At 38.1% G+C, this 18,131-nt stretch overlaps 1 pseudogene; it reads left to right on the top strand.

Moving 5' to 3' along the window:
* Positions 1-359: 359 nt before the first annotated feature.
* LOC113178145 (protein arginine N-methyltransferase 6-like) lies at positions 360-14,581 on the top strand (annotated as a pseudogene).
* The last annotated feature ends 3,550 nt before the right edge of the window (positions 14,582-18,131 follow it).

Here is an 18,131-nt window from a genome sequence, read left to right as displayed (position 1 = left end):
TCAATGGGTGTCCTCTTCTGCAAGATGGGGCTGCTGGATGGCAGCAGCTTCACCCCTGAGTCCTTCAGGTAAGGCGCCCTCCAAGCTTCCTGCTCCTCCTGAGCTGCCCATCTGGCCTATGCAGGCTTGTTGGTTCATGGACAGCTTCCCTTCCCTTGGCCCCTTCATTCCAGCCTGGCAGCCAGCCTCCTGAGCTCGCTGTCCTCCAGTGACCAGTCTGAAACCAGTCAGGAATGTATCCATCAGAAAAAAGTGCTTCGCAAATGGGCTTATCTAGGCTGGCCTTGGCTTCTGTGTTCCTGGCTCCAAATGGTTCCTGGTGACATTTCTTTCCTCCCAATTCTCTAGGAATGGGAGAGATGGCCAAAGGGAGAGAGAGGATGCTTCTTGTTTACCTTAAAACATTTTCTTACTTGTAAAATACAAAGTGGAATTGGAGATGTTGTTAAAAAAAAATAACCCCAGCTGCTGGATTTCCAAGAATCCACTCTAAACAGACTGTGCTTGGTGTCACTCTTCTTTCTGGTGGGCTAGGAGGGGTTTTGAGCTCCCAGATTGAGGCTGAGGTAGGCCAGGTTGGACTTAATTTAAGGCAACTGTTCCTAGCAGATGAGGCAACAGTTCATGAGACTGTAGATTGCATCTCCAGCTCCCAACTAATGCTCATCTACTTACCTGTCTTGAAGTGACCACAGTGAGTCTCAATGTGGGGGACTTAGAACCAGAGGGAAACCCAAACTCTGTGCTCATTTTGAAATGAGCCTATCCCTGTGTGCCCTGTGAACTCTCTGTGAAAGATATTGGTAGGTTCCAGAATGCAGCCAGGTGTGGCAATGTTCCTTGAGAAATTTCAGGGTTATTCACAGATTGATAGATTTGCCCTAGGGTGTTTTTTTCTTTTCAAGAAAATAGAAAACAAAAATTTTATAACTCAATTTTGGAGTTCTTGAGGTCAAGGAGAAGGCTTAATAATCTGTTTAACCCACATATAGTGGTCACAAACTTTATTTTTACAGTAAAACTATTGTACTTTCTTTTTTATCTGTCATCCCATTAAAATTGTAAAGGAAATAATGTCAATGGATTGTGGAATTGGAGCCAGAAAATTGTCCAATGTGGCAATACTTAAGTCAGTTATTTAGTCATTGCAGGCAAACATGTCCACTAAGCCTTTTGAATTTTTTTTTTTTTGGAACCGGGACTTGAACTCAGGAGTAGTGGACCACTGAGCCACATCCCCAGCCCTATTTTGTATTTTATATTTATAGACAGGGTCTGGCTGAATTGCTTAGCACCTCACCATTGCTGAGGCTGGCTTTGAACTCATGATCCTCCTGAAATATCCTATCCTATTTAATTCTCACAGCAAGCCTAGGGATCCACATTTTGTGAATAAACGATTCAAAATTCCCACAGATGATATGTGTAATGCCGAGATTCTGATACAGGTGTAACTTCAAACAGGGTGATGCCGGATAAAGGGGGAAAGTGTGTTCTGTGCTGAAGAGTTTCTAAATAGGCAGCTTCCTAATGGTTTTAAGGTGCAGTGGTTATCATTTGATCTGTCCTCTGCAATACTTGGAAATGAAAAACTATTCTGTGATAAGCTTCACCCTTTTTCTTCCAACTAAAATCTTGCTTTAATCAAGGTAAACACAGGTAAGCATATTGCTTGATTTTTTTTCCTTTTTTTACCTTTTAGGCTGAGCAGAGAATGAGAAAAGTTTGATTCTTGATTTATTCACCCCTTCATCCCCAATTATTTTTAAAAAATTAAGTTTTTTTATCAGAATATTATGTAATTGGAATAGAACAGTTAGGAGCCCTTTTCCGACTGGTGTCTTTTGCTTAGTAATGTGCATCTAAGCTTCCTCCATGTTTTTTTCATGGCTTTCTAACTTTTTTTTTAGTGCTTAATAATATTCTGTTATCTAGAATTAAATTCATTCGTTTTCATCAGAACATCTTGATTGCTTCCAAGTTTGGGCAGTTATGAATAAAGATGCTATAAATATGCATAGTTAGGGTTTTATATGGATATGTTTTCAATTCACTGGGTTAAACACCAGAGAACATGACTGCTGGACCACATGGTGAAAGTGTTGTCCATCCTTTATAAAGGTGAATGGTTCACAGGAGGCCAGTCATTAATATTCTGCTTTGTAAACATGTAACTTAAGGTCAAAAAAGTTAAATGGCTTACTCAAGTATTACACTAGTAATAAGTGATAGAGCAGGTGTAAACTTTGGGTTTTCTCCCCACTGGTCCAAGAATTTTTACTGTATTATGTGGCTTCCTCATTACATGACAGAGAAAAAGTTTAGATTTCTTACCCAGGGGGTCTAAGTCTAAAATTATCATACAGCTCAAAAAAGACTGCAGTAATGTCATACCTAGAAGTGGGTGAGGAAAAGGTACAAGCTAGAAAAGTATAATATTTTAAGACCTTCAATAGTGATGAGGATATTAAAGTTTCAAATAAACCCAAGACTTTTATTTATATTTAAAACTTGTTAAGTCGATAGTGAAATAGCAACTTATAAGAGGGATAAAAATACTTACAAATCCCATATCCCATAGGGTTTAATATCCAGAGTTGGGCTGGTTTTGTGGCTCAGTGGTAGGGCACTTGCCTAGCATGAGTGAGACACTGGGTTCGATTTTCAGCACCACATAGAAAAATAAATAAAATAACGTTATTATGTCCAATTACAACTAAAAATATTTTTTAAAAAATCCCCAAAGTAATGGGCTGGGGTAGAGTGCTTGCCTAGCACGTGTGAGGCCCTGCATCACATAAAAATAAATAATTAAAATTAAGGTATGTGTCGAACTACAACTAAAAAATAAATATTTTTTTAAAAATCCATAGTAAATAAATAACTCCTTCAACTCAACAACAATAAAATTTGATTACAAAATGGGTAAAGGATTTCTCCAAATAAGTTGCACAAATGACCAATAAGCACAAGATGTACAGCATCACTTATCTTTAGGGAAATGAAAATCAAAATTGCAATTAGGAACCACCTCATACCCATTAGGATTAAGGCTACTATTCAAAAATAATAATAATAACAAGTGTTGACAAGGGAATGGAAAAATAGGAACCCTCTTGTGTTGTTGTTCGGGTAAAGTAAAATAGTGCAGCCACTATGGAAAACAGTATGGCAGTTGATGAAGAAACTTAATAAGCAATTCTACTTTGGGGTAAAAGTCCACAAAAGAATTGATAACAAAAACCAAACAAGTATTTGGTCACCCATGCTCATAGCATTACTTTAAGTAGCCAAAAGTGTAAGCATTCTAAGTGTCCATCAAAGGTTGAATGGATAAACAAAATTTGGCATACACACATATAGTAGAATACTATTCATCCTTAAAAAGGAAGGGAATTCTGATACATCATTAATGAAATTTAAGGATATGATCCTATGTGAACTAAGGACAAATACTGTATAATTCTACTTAACATTAGTTAATCTGACCCAGAGTAGTCAGATTCATAGAGGCAGAAAGTTAGATTGGTGACTGCCAGGGAATGAATAGTGGAATGGGGAGTTGCTTAATGGAAATGGAGTTTTGGTTTCTTAAGATAAAGAGTTCTGAAGATCGAGAACACAACCTCATGACAGTAATTAACCCACTGAACTGAACTGTACACTTAAAAATGGTTGTGATAGTGAGTGGTATGTGTATTCTACCATTATTTTAAAAAATGAGTAAACATTTTGACCAAGCCCCATATTTTTATAAGGCTAAGCTAATTACTTATGTGTTATTATATTAAAGTAAAGTACAGGAGTGTTAAAAAGAACTTTTTTCAATACTCAATTTTTGATGAGTCCAGTCACTCACTCTACTAATTAATATGATTTAGTAAACTATAGACATATAGGCTTAGGGTTATACAGTGATCAATTTTTATTTAACACTTTTGGAAAGTTCCTCCATCATAGTATAACTGTGTAATTCTGAGGCATTGCCAAGTTGTTTTTCAAGAGGCAGTACTAGGAAATGCTTTCTTGACAGAAAGCATCAGTGCAAACAAATGTGCTTCAGGTTAGCTGGGTTCTTGGGGCTCAGGGTTCTATAAAATTTAGATTTCAATCCAAGATCATGGTAAAACATGTGAAGTTCAATGCCAGGACAGTGATGGTACAAGAGGGGAACATGGAAGGTGCCTACAGGACCCTCAGCAGAATCCTCACCATTGTTGGGCACTGAGGACATGAAGCTATAGTGGTGCTGTGATGTGCCTGGCCTCCTGTGAAAGCAGGGAAACTGTGAAATTGCTGGTGGATCTGCAAAGTGTAAATGACTCCAAAAATCAATTTCATTTTTATCACTGCCCATTAAAGGAACTGGAACCCAGAAGCATTCTACCTCTGAACTGCATCCCCAGCCCTTTTTACAAATTTTATTTTGAGGTAGAGTCTTCCTAAGCTCCCCAGGTTGCCCTCAAATTTGCAATCCTCATGCCTCAACTTCCTGAGTAGTTGGGATTATAGGAAGGACTTTTTTTTTTTTTAGTATTAGGGATAGAACTCAGGTGCCCTCAACCACCAAGTCTCATCCCCAGCCTTTTTTTTTTTTTGTATTTTACTTAGGGTCAGGTGCTCACTGAGTTGCTTAGCCCCTTGCTTTTGCTGAGGCTGGATTTGAATTTTCAATCCTCCTGCCTCAGCCTCCCAGTCTGGTGGGATTACAGGCATGTGCCACAGCACCAGGTGGAAGGTGAATTTCTTGATGTGAAACAATCAGGCAGATCTGTGGCAGGGCTGCTTAAGCATGCGGATAGAAGATCCATATGTTTACTTTTTGTCTTCACCTCTTTATTTTCCCTATTTTCTGTTACCTGTCCTTATAATACACTTAATCATGTATTTGCAGCAAGGCCTGCAAATATAGACACCACCCATTAGTCAGTGGTGGACGTCTCTTACTAAGTGAAAAAGAAATAGTCCAAAAGTACTCTAGGAGTAGAGTAGAGGCTGCCAGGGGCTGGGAGTTATCTTTATTAATGCTGAAAAGTTGCAATTTGCCAAGATGGAAATGTTCTCAAGATGGTTGGTGGTGATGGTTGTACAAATGTGAATGTACTCAATATCATGAAACTGTCGAGTTCTAGTTAAATATTAAATTTTGTGAGTATTTTACATATATATATATATATATATATATATATATATATATATATAGAGAGAGAGAGAGAGAGAGAGAGAGTGTGTAAATAAGTCTGATTCAGAAAGTCAAGGTTGAATGTTCTCTCTCATACAAGGAAGCTTGACCAAAGAAAGGGGAAAAAGTGGGGGAGGGATCCTGTGAATATTAAAGGGAGATCAGTGGAGCACAGGAAGGGGATAGACGAAGTGGGAGGAGGAATGGGAAAGTAGAGGAATAACGGAATGAAGTTGACCAAATTATGCTATGTACATGTTAATACACTACAGTGAATTTGACCTTTATGTTTATATATAAAGAACTGATTTTTAAAATTATAAATAAATAGAAGGAAGACCAGTAGAGTAGAAGGGAAACAGGAGGAGGGAGAAGGAGAGGAAAAGGGGAAGTACTGGGAACTGAAGTAGAGCAAATTTTATTCCATGATATATAATTCTGTCAAAATGAGCCCCACTATTATGTGTAACTATAATGTACTAATAAAACATTCAGAAGTAAAAACATATGCTGTCTTGATGAAGATTTACTACTGATATACCACTCTTTAAGTGTCTTTTTTAATTGATTTTTTATATGACAGTGCAATACATTACAATTCGTATTACATATATAGAGCACACTTTTCATATCTCTGGTTGTATATAAAACATATTTATACCAATTTGTGTTTTCATACATGTACTTTGGATAATGATATGCAAACATAAGTTAAATGCTATTCAAGTCAAAATGTCTGACTTTCTGTCATCTCATTTTTCCTTTTCTGGTTTAATCCCATCACTCCTATTTCAAAACTTAGCTCACACACCACTTTTTCTAAGTAGTCTTTTCTAATTTCTCAGCCAGAATTAACAGTTCCATTTTTTTTTTTTGAACTTACACTTACCCAGTAAGGAGAAAGAGCTTATGACTCAGTAAGTCCCAAAGGTATATATGCTAGAGAAATGAAAATAAAATGTTCACATATAATCTTGTACATGAACTTTATATGGCATTATTCATAAGAGCCAGGAAATATCTAAATAACTCAGGATCTGTCAACTGAATAAAATGTGGTGTATCCATAAAAGGGAATATTATTTGGCAATAAAAAAATGAACTACTGATACATGCTGCACTGTAGGTGACACCTGAAAATGTCATGTGAAGAAGCCAATCACAAAAAGACCACATATTGTATGATTCCATTTATATGAAATATCTGGAGAGTCAGGGGGCTGCAGCAAAGGAGGGGAGGGAACTGAAGAAGAAGATGCAGAGAGAAGGAGGTGGCCTTGCTATGACCCCGACCCCAGAGGACTAAGAGCAAGCGGGACCACCTGTACTACGAGTGCTACTGGGCCATGATGGGGAGGAGATGATCTCCAACTGCATCCTCACCAATGCCTACTGTCTTGGCATCCTGTGATACTGGGCAGCTCTGCAAGGCAAGACCGTGTTGGAGGTGGGTGCAGGCACCAGCATTTTGAGCATATTCTGTGCCCAGGCTGTAGTGCCATTTGGCAAGAGGCCCAAGAGGTAGGGCGGCTCAATGGGCTGGAGGACTGAGTGCATGTCCTGCAGGGTCCAGTGGAGATGGTGGAGTTTCCAGAGCATTTGGATGCCATCGTGAGTGAATGAATGGGCTATGGACTTCTGCAGGAGTCCATGCTGAGTTCTGTGCTGCATGCGCGGACCCAGTGGCTGAAGGAGGGCGGTATTCTCCTACTGGCTTTTACTGAGCTGTTTGTAGCCCCCATCAGCAACCAGATGCTGGAGTGGCACCTAGGCTTTTGGAGCCAGGTGAAGCAGCTCTATGGCGTGGACATGAGTTGACTACAAAGCTTCGCCACATGCAGCGTCATGAGCCATTCAGAGATCTTGGTGCAGGGTCTGTCCAGCCAGGATGTGTTGGCCTGGCTGCAGCACTTTGCTCATCTCCAGCTGGCCCACTCTGGCCTGGAGCTGGAGCTGGAGCTGGAGGCCAGGTGGCTGGGCACTTCCTCTACAGCTGTTATGGCTGGGTGCCCATGCATGGTTTGGCCTTTTGGTTCCAGGTGACCTTCCCTGGAGGAGATTCGGAGAAACCCCTGGTGCTGTCCATCTCGCCTTTTCACCTGGCCACACACTGGAAGCAGGCACTGCTCTACCTAAAGGAGACAGTACAAGTGGAGCAAGGCAGGGTCATTTCAGCAGAGATCATGCTGCTGCTCTCCCTGGGACAACCTTCTTCACCTGTACATTCTGCTGCTGAGAGCCACGGCATTGTCTGTACGGCCCCTGTCATTTGGCCAACAGTATTGGTTGACAGGCAAGGCATTACTATCTGCCTTGGCCACTACTTTTGAGTTCTCACACTACTTTGGAGTTCTCCTGCAGATTCACAGGGATTCCCCGAGAGTTCCCATTGGTTGGGGAAGTGCAGGAGGAGGGATTTCCAGAGGAGATATTTCTGGTGGCTGGTTCCTGGACGAGCCGCTTGGATTACAGGAGAATTCCCCCGGAGCGTGTGCGAAGTGTTTTCTTGCAGTTCAAAAATAAATTTTGTTCCTGCTTCAGTGCCTCGTGGTTTGTGCCCAGCCAGACTGCGGCATTTGGTGGCCCGTGTGGGGAACGCCTGAAACTTGGGAGTAAGTGAAATTGCTCGCCCCTAAGGAAAGGCGAGAGAATGGGTGACCATTTTAAAAAACAATGTGTTCTTGTTTTGATTTGTTTTGTTTTTGTTTCAAGCTGCCTATCCCTAGAACTTTCTCAGGCAAACTGGGAAAAATAGTTGGCTCAAGGTTTGAAGTTGTTCGCCCCTGAGGAAGAGATAGAAATAGACCACAAATGCACATGTCAAGAAAATAGGAAAATTGATAGAACGATTTTTTGTTCCGTTTTTGTTTCATTCTGTTTTGGTTTTGTTTTGTGTTATCTTATTGGGTTGCGTTATCTTTATAATAGATTAGAAATTAGCAAAAAACAAACTGAAAGAGTGTTAAGTAAATTGTTAGAGGTTCAGACCATGGAGAAAGACATTTTAGATCAAGCAAAGGAGGTCTCTTGAGCTAGTCAGACAGAGGAAGAAAACTTAAAGGAAGAAATCTTAGAGGAGAAAGAGCTATTTAGGAAAAAGCTACAGCAGGAGGCTGCTACTAACACCTTTCTATCACCAGAGGGCGTAATTCAACCAACAGCTCCACCTATGAAGATAGCTGAGTGGCCCTCAACCTCTTTAGTTGATAGATGGAATTCTGAGACAGAACCACAAAGATTAGCATGCCCTGTACTTGAGCAGGCAGGATGGCAATGAATTCACCATGCTTTAGATTTCAAAACATGAAGTAGTTAAAGGAGGCTGTACCAACTTATGGTCCTCAAGCACCCTTCAATGTAAGCATGGTCGAATCCACTATCAATTTGTACATGATGCCAGCAGATTGGGCTAGTATGTGTAAATCCATGCTTAATGGAGGACAATATTTGTTATGGAAGGTTGCCAATGAGGAATTTTGCATGGAGACAGCTAGGTGAAATGCAGCAGCCGGTTACCCTCAAAGAAATCTAGATATGTTATTAGGAAAAGGACCTTATGAGGGTCAATGGCAACAAAATGAATATGATCCTGCTATATATGCACAACTTGCTGCAGATGCAGTTAGGGCATGGAAGACTTTACAAAGACATGGAGATTTACAAGGTCAATTATCTAAGGTAATACAGGGAGCTAATGAACCTAATTTGTAGATAGGCTTATTCAAACAGCTACCAGAGTTTTGGGGGATACAGAAGAAGCAATGCCATTAATTAAACAACTGGCTTATGACCAAGGAAATTGTTGGTGCAGAGAGGTCATTAGACCATGGAAACATGGAGATTTAAACACATATATTAAATTATGTAGAGACATTAATGAACAAGAGAAAGTCTTGGCAGCTGCAGTACAACAGGCTTTAGATGCCAGGCCAAAAACATGCTACAATTGTGAACAAACAGGATATTTTAAAAGGAATTGCCCCATAGGAGGAGGATTTAACAAAGCTAGGTATCAAAGGAGTAGAATACCGGGTATTTGCCCACGATGCCATAGAGGGAGACATTGGGCTAATGAATGCCATTCTCAAACCACCATAGAGGGTACTCCATTATCAAAAAACGGACAAGGACCAGGTGTTTACCCACAATATCATGGAGAAAGGCATCAGGCTCCATTGCCAAAAAACGGACAGGGGGGCCCAATTCTCTGGGGCCCATGACCAAAAATATACGGGGCACTGGAGAAACCCAGAAACACCATGGAGGAACCCAGCAATACCATCAGGGTAGTGCCCAGGACACATTATCCATCAGATCTCTCATGAGATGAAACAGAGGGAGTACAGGGTTGGACATCTGCGCCTCTGCCAGAGCAGTACTAACTCCAGAGATGGGAGTTCAAATCATTCCCACAGGAGTAAAAGGACCTCTTCCCCAAGGAACAGTAGGCTTATTGTTAGTTCTTCTACTCTAAAAGGACTTATGATAAGTCCTGGGATAATTGATCCTGATTATGAAGGTGAAATAAAAATTATAGCTAGTTCTCCAAAGGGTATATCAGTAATTTCACCATGAGATAGACTAGCACAGTTATTAATAATACCCAGCCTACATGATAAATTTTCCAGCAGTAGTATAGAAAGAGGTTCCAGGGGATTAGGCTCCACAGGTGTAGATTGGGCTATGCTGTCTTTAAATTTAGATTCTCGCCCAATGCTAAAACTAAATATTCAAGGACATGAATTTAATGGGCTACTGGATACAGGTGCAGACCTTAGCATCATATCTCGTCAAGAATGGCCAAAACATTGGGCATTACAACAAGCTACTCAAACGCTTCGAGCCCTAGGAGTGGCAACTAATCCCCATAGAAGTGCAATGGTATTAGATTGGAAGGATCCTGAAGGATGTGAGGAACTATACAGCCATATGTATTGGATCATCTTCCTATAAATTTATGGGGACGAGATGTCCTAGATCAATTAGGTTTGACATTAACAAATAACATTAATCCAAATGCACCCACTATTAGGGCTAGACAAGGTTTCAGGAAAGAAAAAAGATTAGGAGAACAAGGTATAGCAGCACCAATTCAAATAGATCAAGGAATAAATAGACATTGATTGGGTTTTCAGAAGGGGTCACTGAGGCAATAAAAATTACTTGGAAATCAGAAAGACCAGTATGGGTTCCTCAGTGGCCCCTGACTAAAGAAAATATACAAGCAGCACATGACCTGGTCAAACAACAATTAGTGGAGGGACATATACAACCTTCAGTATCTCCCTCTAATACTCCCATTTTTGTCATTAAAAAGAAATCTGGTAAATGGAGATTATTGCAAGATTTAAGAGCCATTAATAATGAGATGGTTATTATGGTACCTGCTCAATCAGGGATTCCTCAATTGTCTGCTTTGCCAAAAACCTGGTACATTTTAGCTATAGATATTAAAGATTGTTTTTTTTTTTTTTCAATTCCAATTCATCCTCAGGATAGTCCACGTTTTGCATTTACTATCCCTGCACTGAATCATGAAGGTCTTGATCAGAGATATGAATGGAAAGTACTCCCTCAAGGGATGACTAACAGCCCAACTATGTGTCAAACTTATGTTAACAAAGCAATCCAGCCACTTAGAAATCAAAATCCTGAACTACAAATATTTCACTATATGGATGATGTATTGTTAGCACACAAAGATAAAAAACACATTGCTGGAATGCTATGCCACATTTACAAATGTATTAAAAAATATAATCTAGAGATAGCAATAGATAAAGTACAATTAAATTTTCCAATTAATTATTTAGGAGTTCTATTATCCTCAACCATGGTCCGTCCACCAAAAATTCAAATACGAGTAGATCAACTCAAATCACTTAACGACTTTCAAAAGTTATTGGGAGACATAAATTGTATAAGACCTTATCTAGGCATACCAACAGGAGAGTTGGGACCTTTATTTGATATCCTAAAAGGTCCATCAGGTCCAAATTCACCCCGCATGTTAATGCCTAAAGCAAGAAAGGCATTAAAAATTATTGAAAAATATATGGAAAATATGCATTTGGATAGAATTGATATGTTTGCCTTTATTATTTATTTTACTACCAACAAAAATATTCCTACAGGAGTATTTTGGCAAGAAGGTCCATTATTATGGATACATTTATCTTATTCTCCTAACACTATTCTTACTAGGTATCCTGAGGCTGTAGGACAATTAATACTCAAAGGAATAAAAGCAGCAAAGGGAGTGTTTGGAATTTCTCCCAATAAAATTATTACTCCATATACTATGGATCAAATTGATGAGTTAGCTAATGAGTTAAATACTTGGGCAATAATCATGTGTAAATCTAAGGTTTCATTTGATAATCACTTACCATCTAATCCTTTGTTGTCTTTTTGGTCTTCGCATCATGTAGTTTTTCCAAAAATGACTAGAAAAACCCCTATCATGAATGCTCCAAATGTATTCACTGATGGGTCAAATAATGGTATAGCAGCAGTAGTTACCCCTGATCAAATTTTTCCATTTTTTAGTTCCCAAACAATCAACTCAAAAGGTAGAGCTTATTGCAGTTTTACAAGCTTTTGTGATGCTTAAAGATTCTGTATTTAATTTATTTTCTGATAGTCAGTATGTAGTTAATGATATAGTATCTCTTGAAGACGCTGGTAGGATTTCTCCTTCCTCTACTGTTTTCTCTTTGTTTTCCACTATTCAAAGTCTAATCTGAGACAGAAAAGATCCATTCTTTATAGGATATATCAGAGCACATACAGGATTGCCTGGAACCCTTAGTTTGGGCAATGATTTAGCAGATAAAACTACCCTGACATACATATTTTCTCTACACTAGAAGAAGCAACAAATTTTCATAAAAGGTTCCATGTCAATGCTAATAGTTTACAAAAGCATTTTAAAATAACCAAGGAACAAGCTAGACAAATAATAAAACAATGTCAAACTTGTGTGACCTTTTTACCACAAGTTAATCTTAGAGTCAATCCTAGAGTATTGATACCTAACCATATTTGGCAGATGTATGTCACACTCTTGCCAGAATTTGGAAAATTAAAATATTTGCATGTTACAATTGATACTTCTTCCAGAATTTTGATGGGCTCCATTCATGCAGGAGAAAAACCTAAAGATGTTATAGCTAATTGCTTACAAAATTTTGCCACTGTGGGTGTTCCAATACAGTTAAAAAGAGATAATGGTCCAGTTTATATTTCTACCTCTTTTAAACAATTTTGCTCATCATTTGGCATTACTCATATAACAGGAATCCCATACAATCCTCAGGAACAAGACATAGTTGAAAGAGCTCATCAAACTATTAAAATGTACTTATTAAAGCAAAAAGAGGGAATTGGAAAGGGGTATATATCCCCCAAAGATAAACTTAAAAAATAACCCTTTTTACTCTAAACTTTTGAAATTTGGATTCATCAGGGCTTAGTGCTGCAGAAAGGCATATGTGTCCAAAAAATGTACATAAGCCTAAGGTACTTTGGAAGGATATTCTAACAGGACAATGGAAAGGTCCTGAACCAGTGATTGTCTGGAGTCGGGGTTCTGTTTGTGTCTTTCCACAGGGAGAACAACAGCCGATTTGGATTCCAGAGAGACTAACCAAAGCGATTTCTACAGACCAAAAAGAAGATGATTTGACTCAAATCCATAACACCTCATATCCAGAGCTCCAGCTTGGCTATTCTTACATCTGCAACAGTGATTAACCAGGATGCTTTTTTCAATATCTATTTTATTATTGCCTTTTCCCACATCATAAAGTTCTATTTTATTTTTTGAGCTCATACAGACCTAGGTTAATGTTTTTCTGATCAGTTTTATTTATTGACTGTGGAGTTTTAAACATTGCAATGGAGATTTCACCTGTGTAAGCTACAAGGCCTTTACTATTTTCTTATGTGTTGTACGTTTGTGTGCACATTTGTTTTGTGTTGTATGTCTGTATGTGCATATATCCATAGATCATATATGAGGAGCGCTCATGAAAACATGGATCCAATTTTTTTTTTATTCACGTGATTTTAATGGTTTAATTTAAATTGGGTAAACAGCTGTTGAGGATTGTTTTAATATGTGTACAAATAAGGAAGTTAACAGATCTGTTTGTTTACTTTCATCTTTCCTTTTTATTATATTTAATAATTCTGTTCAGGATAATGTAAATTGTTCAGAAAATTGTTTTCCAACAGGTACCTGTTGGAATGTTACATATTTTTTTAGCATCATTGCCAGAATTCCTATCTTCATCCCAGTGCCAGTGAAGACAAAGATAAAACAGAACTACAGCTTCTTCGATAGTTATCACAACAAACTGTATAAACTGATGCATCAATGAATAATAACTCAACAAGGAATGCTCAATCAAGAAGTCAATTTACTTTGGGAGGAAATGGACATATTGATGGATTCCTCTGCTTTGAACTGCTTGCAGAACTTGCCTGGACTATGTATCACTTGTATGCATTGTGAACTATCTGTTGGTGCAGCAAATTGTGGTAGTGCTGGATTATCTTTGATGATGGTGTCACCAGTGGTATAATTTTTCAAAGGAGCCCTCAATTGGCTTAGTGTCATGGCATTTTGTATCCTCCTCTCTTCTACTAGTGATGGTCTAACATTGGGGGGCCAACAGAGGTGAGGCAAAGAACCTCACCCCCCCACTGGCACCAAGGGCCAAATTTAGGGGCCAACAAAGGTGAGGCTAAGAACCTCAACCTCCCCCACACTGGTGCAAAGGCCTATCCACAAGTATGGTTATATGCTGTACTGGTAGTCAGTGTCGGGTATGATCCAATTGCAGTGGTACCAAACAAAGACAGGAGGCTGACGCCTAGAGGTCAGATCATCCGATGATGGGTAAGTAGGATATGTTGTATTGGACAACCTAATAGGCAGGGTCCCTAAGCCACATTGCTTGTTGTTTAATTAAGCAGAAGGGGGGAGAAGATGAGAGCCATGGCAGAGTCTGTACAGCCCCTGGCATTTTGTCAACAGTATTGGTTGACAGGCGAGGCATTACTATCTTCTCCGCCGCTACTTTTGAGTTCTCGCGCTGCTTTGGAGTTCTTGTGGGAATTCCCGGGGATTCCCTGAGAGTTCCCATTGGTTGGGGAAGTGCAGGGGGAGGGATTTCTGGAGGAGATATTTCTGGTGGCTTGTTCCTGGATGAGCTGCCTGGATTTTGGGAGAATTCCTGGGAGCATGTGAAGTGTTTTCTTGCAGTTCAAAAATAAATTTTGTTCCTGCTTCAGTGGCTCGTGGTTTGTGCCCAGCCAGATTGTGGCATTCTGCTGCACTACAAAGTGGGGGACCAGGAGGAAAAGACCAAAGACTTTGCCATGGAGGACTGAGCCTTGCTTTTTCTCACAGCCACCTCCCAAGGCAGCCTGGCCTGTTTGGGAGAGGCATAGGGAGGTCAGAGGAGAAAGGGAGACCCCTTGTGCAAGAAGGGGACTATCTCTCTTTTCCCTCATGGTTCTTGGGGAGGGAGAGTGACTTCAGTCTCCATTAGAGGAGATTCTTCTGGCAGTTTATAAAGTGGTCTCCTCAATCACAGATACAGCATGTTTATTGATAGGCTTTTAAGCCTAAAAAGCATGTGGTAACAAGCACTTGTATTTCCATTTCTTTTGTTTCATGAGGGAAAAAAAGATGGATAAAATGTCAGTTTATGCTGGGTCCATGCACAAACTAAACACCTCACACCTTATCTAAGTCTGCAGCTGGAAAAAGGGTACAAGAGTTCAGTTCCACTCCAGAAGTTTCCACTATGACTTAACCTCTCCAGAGCCTTAATTTCTGTGTCTGAGTTCCTTCAATTCCTAGATTCCTTTAGGCTATAGTACTTGTTCCTCATTGTTTTCTAAATAAAACTCATTACTGGTAATTAAGAGGTGGAGATGAGGAAGTAGTTTAAATAGCCTAGTTCCTACTACTTCTATTGGATGCTAAAGTTTATGAACACATGGAAATGGACTTTATATAATTATATAGCATACCTAAGAATTTAAAAATACTATATTTAGGAGAAAAAAGTCTGAAAAACTGTGAAGTAGCATGGATTTTAAAAATTCTTATTACTATTAAAACTGAGCCAAGAAAATGTCTTATTATGTTCCATAATATTGGAGTAATTATGAAACAGGCTCATAGAGAAGGTTTCTGGACATAAACCCAGGTTTTATTCATTACCATGGGTACATTATTTAAGCTCACTAAAATAAGGAAAATACATTTCCAGCTAGAAAAGTGTAGTCAATTTAAACATGTGTAGGTATTAAATGACTTGGCCTATTTACATCTAGTGAAAGTTCCTTTCTTTTCTTTTTTAACTTTTTTTTTTTTAAGATCACCCAAATGTGAAAGTTGTGAATTTGGGAAAATGGCTTGTAATGAAGTGTGAGTCATGTGGTCCAATTCATTCCACTGATGTTTCCCCCTTATCTCTATGGCAAATAAAACATTTGCATTCCTATTATTTTTACAGACTAAGTAAGTTTTGAGTACTGTTTATGAGTTATAATGCTTTTTGCCTTTTTAATATCAGTTACTAAGTGTTATAAACCCTTCAGAACATAACTTCAGGTCAATTCAAAGGACTAAAGCTATGGTTTTTGCATATTATTAGCTTTTATATGCTAATAGAAAAAGTGTGGAAATTGTGTTCTTAAGTACTCTAGAATTTTGTTTATTGTAACTTGCATTTTCTGCTCTTTTATTCATTGAATCTTAAAGTATTTAAATCTAAAAAAATAAAAATAGAAATATATGGAAAAAGCAAAATCTTAGAAACAAATGGTAGATAAATGGTTGTGACTTGAGTCTGAGTGGTGGGAGGGAGGTATAGAATGACTACTAATGAGTGCAAGCTGTTTTTTGGAGGTAACAAAAATGTTCTAAAATTGCTTAGGGTGATTTCACATACTGAATATACTAAAAACCATTAAAAACATCTTTTAGATAGGTAAATTGAATATTATGTGAATTATATCAAAAAAGCTGTTTTATAAAACAAGTGTTTTCTGACTAATTCCCATCAGGCACAATCTAATTCCTTGGGCAAGTGCATTATTTTGTTAAGAAATACCTGTTGAGTATCTATTAGATAATGCTTCAGGCATTAAACTACTTGTTATTTTTTTAATACTATGAAATTATTTTTCTTGGTGTTTATTCTCTCTCCTATCTGTACAATGTATAAAGATTTTATAATTCTGATTTATCTTGATTTCCATAATCTATATAGTCGCTATTATTTTTATTAAGTTTAGTTTTTTAGGATCAGATTATGTATCTAAATTCTATTAGGAATTTTTAACTTGTGTGGCAGTTTATACTCAAGAGCAAATGTTAACCTGTGTCATGTTAGCCAGTGAGTTTTATATTTATTATTTCTACCAATATATCCATTATGGATTGAATAAAATAATTTCTTTTTTTCTTAGGTGGTTCTATTCAGGGTTGACATTTCCCATTTTTGACAGATTTGCTAAGACATGGACAGAACCATGAAGTAATGCTGAAAATGTCATTTCCAGCAAGAGATCAGAGAATGTTTTGTGATATAGTGACAAAATGGAAAGTGTATTCAGGGTTAGATTTTGTGTGAATGCCAACATACAAATTGGGCTTACTTCTGTAGCCAATATGAACGTTTTAATTTTTTTTAGATGTAGATGGACACACTACCTCAATTTAATTAATTTATTTATCTGTTGTGCTGAGGAATGAAACCCAGTGCCTTACAAATGCTAGGCAAGCATTCTATACCTTTTAGCCATAATCCCATCCCAGAAATATGATGTTGAACTCACTTTTTTACTGAGTCTAAAATTATAACAAGTTCAGTATAGAAAATTTGGAAAATGCAGAAAATTACCAAGAAGGAAAAATGTTACCCATCAGCAGTTATCACTATTAACATTTTGGAGTACAGCTTTCTAGTTTCCTCCAGTTCATTTTTTTACATAGTTGAAACTAAATTGCATACACGTATCTTAACTTGCTTTGTTTAAAACTGATATTATAAAATAAGCATTTTCCATGTTGTTAAGAACTTTAGCATATGTTATTTTAAAAGTGCCATACATAATATTCCTTCAGAATTGGAGTGTAATTAAGGATTGTTCATTTTGGATATCCCTGTCTTTTCCAATTCACTGCCTTTATTATTTATACATTTTTTTGATCTCTGAATGTAAGGTGCAAGTAAGGTATATGAAGGTATGTAGGTGGATAAGGGATAGCAAATAGAGCAATACCCAAGGGCCAGAGGATGGAATTTTGGTAGAAAGAGACAACAATAAAAATATGGAAAATAAAATGGCTCTGGCACTGTGTGGATACATGGGTTGGTGTTAAAGCTGCTGTCTTTATTTGACAAGATATTAGCAAGCTCTGAAGGAGACTTTTCATTGATTGCTAGGAGCAAAAACCAGGTTTCCAGGACTAAGGGAGTGAGCAGGTGGTGAAGCTCAGAAGTATGGAGTGTAACTGTACTTTTGGGTGGTTTGTTGATGAAGAGAAGGAAAAAAATGGAATGAGGTAAAATGGTTAAAACAAGAACAAGTAGCAATTTTATTTTATGTATTTATTTTTAAAGATAGAGACTGGAACATTGTTCGGGCCAAGGTACAGCATAAGAGAAGATGGGGTTGGGATTGTGGCTCAGCAGTAGCACACTTGCCTGGAATGTGTGAGGCACTGGGTTTGATTCTCAGTATCGCATATAAATAAATAAATAAAGGACAATTAATAACTAAAAGAGAGAGAGAGAGAGAGAGAGAGAGAGAGAGAGAGAGAGAGAAAATAGGGATACAAGTATTAAAAACAAACTAAAGATTGGAAGTCCATCTGCTGTTTTATTTTTTTTTCTTTTTTGTCTTAATCCTGGTAGTTAGT

The sequence above is a fragment of the Urocitellus parryii genome, chromosome 11, assembly GCF_045843805.1.
Source record: "Urocitellus parryii isolate mUroPar1 chromosome 11, mUroPar1.hap1, whole genome shotgun sequence".
Classification (NCBI taxonomy): domain Eukaryota; kingdom Metazoa; phylum Chordata; class Mammalia; order Rodentia; family Sciuridae; genus Urocitellus; species Urocitellus parryii.
Note: the sequence above shows the minus strand (reverse complement) of the source record. Positions and strands in the feature narration are given on the sequence as shown.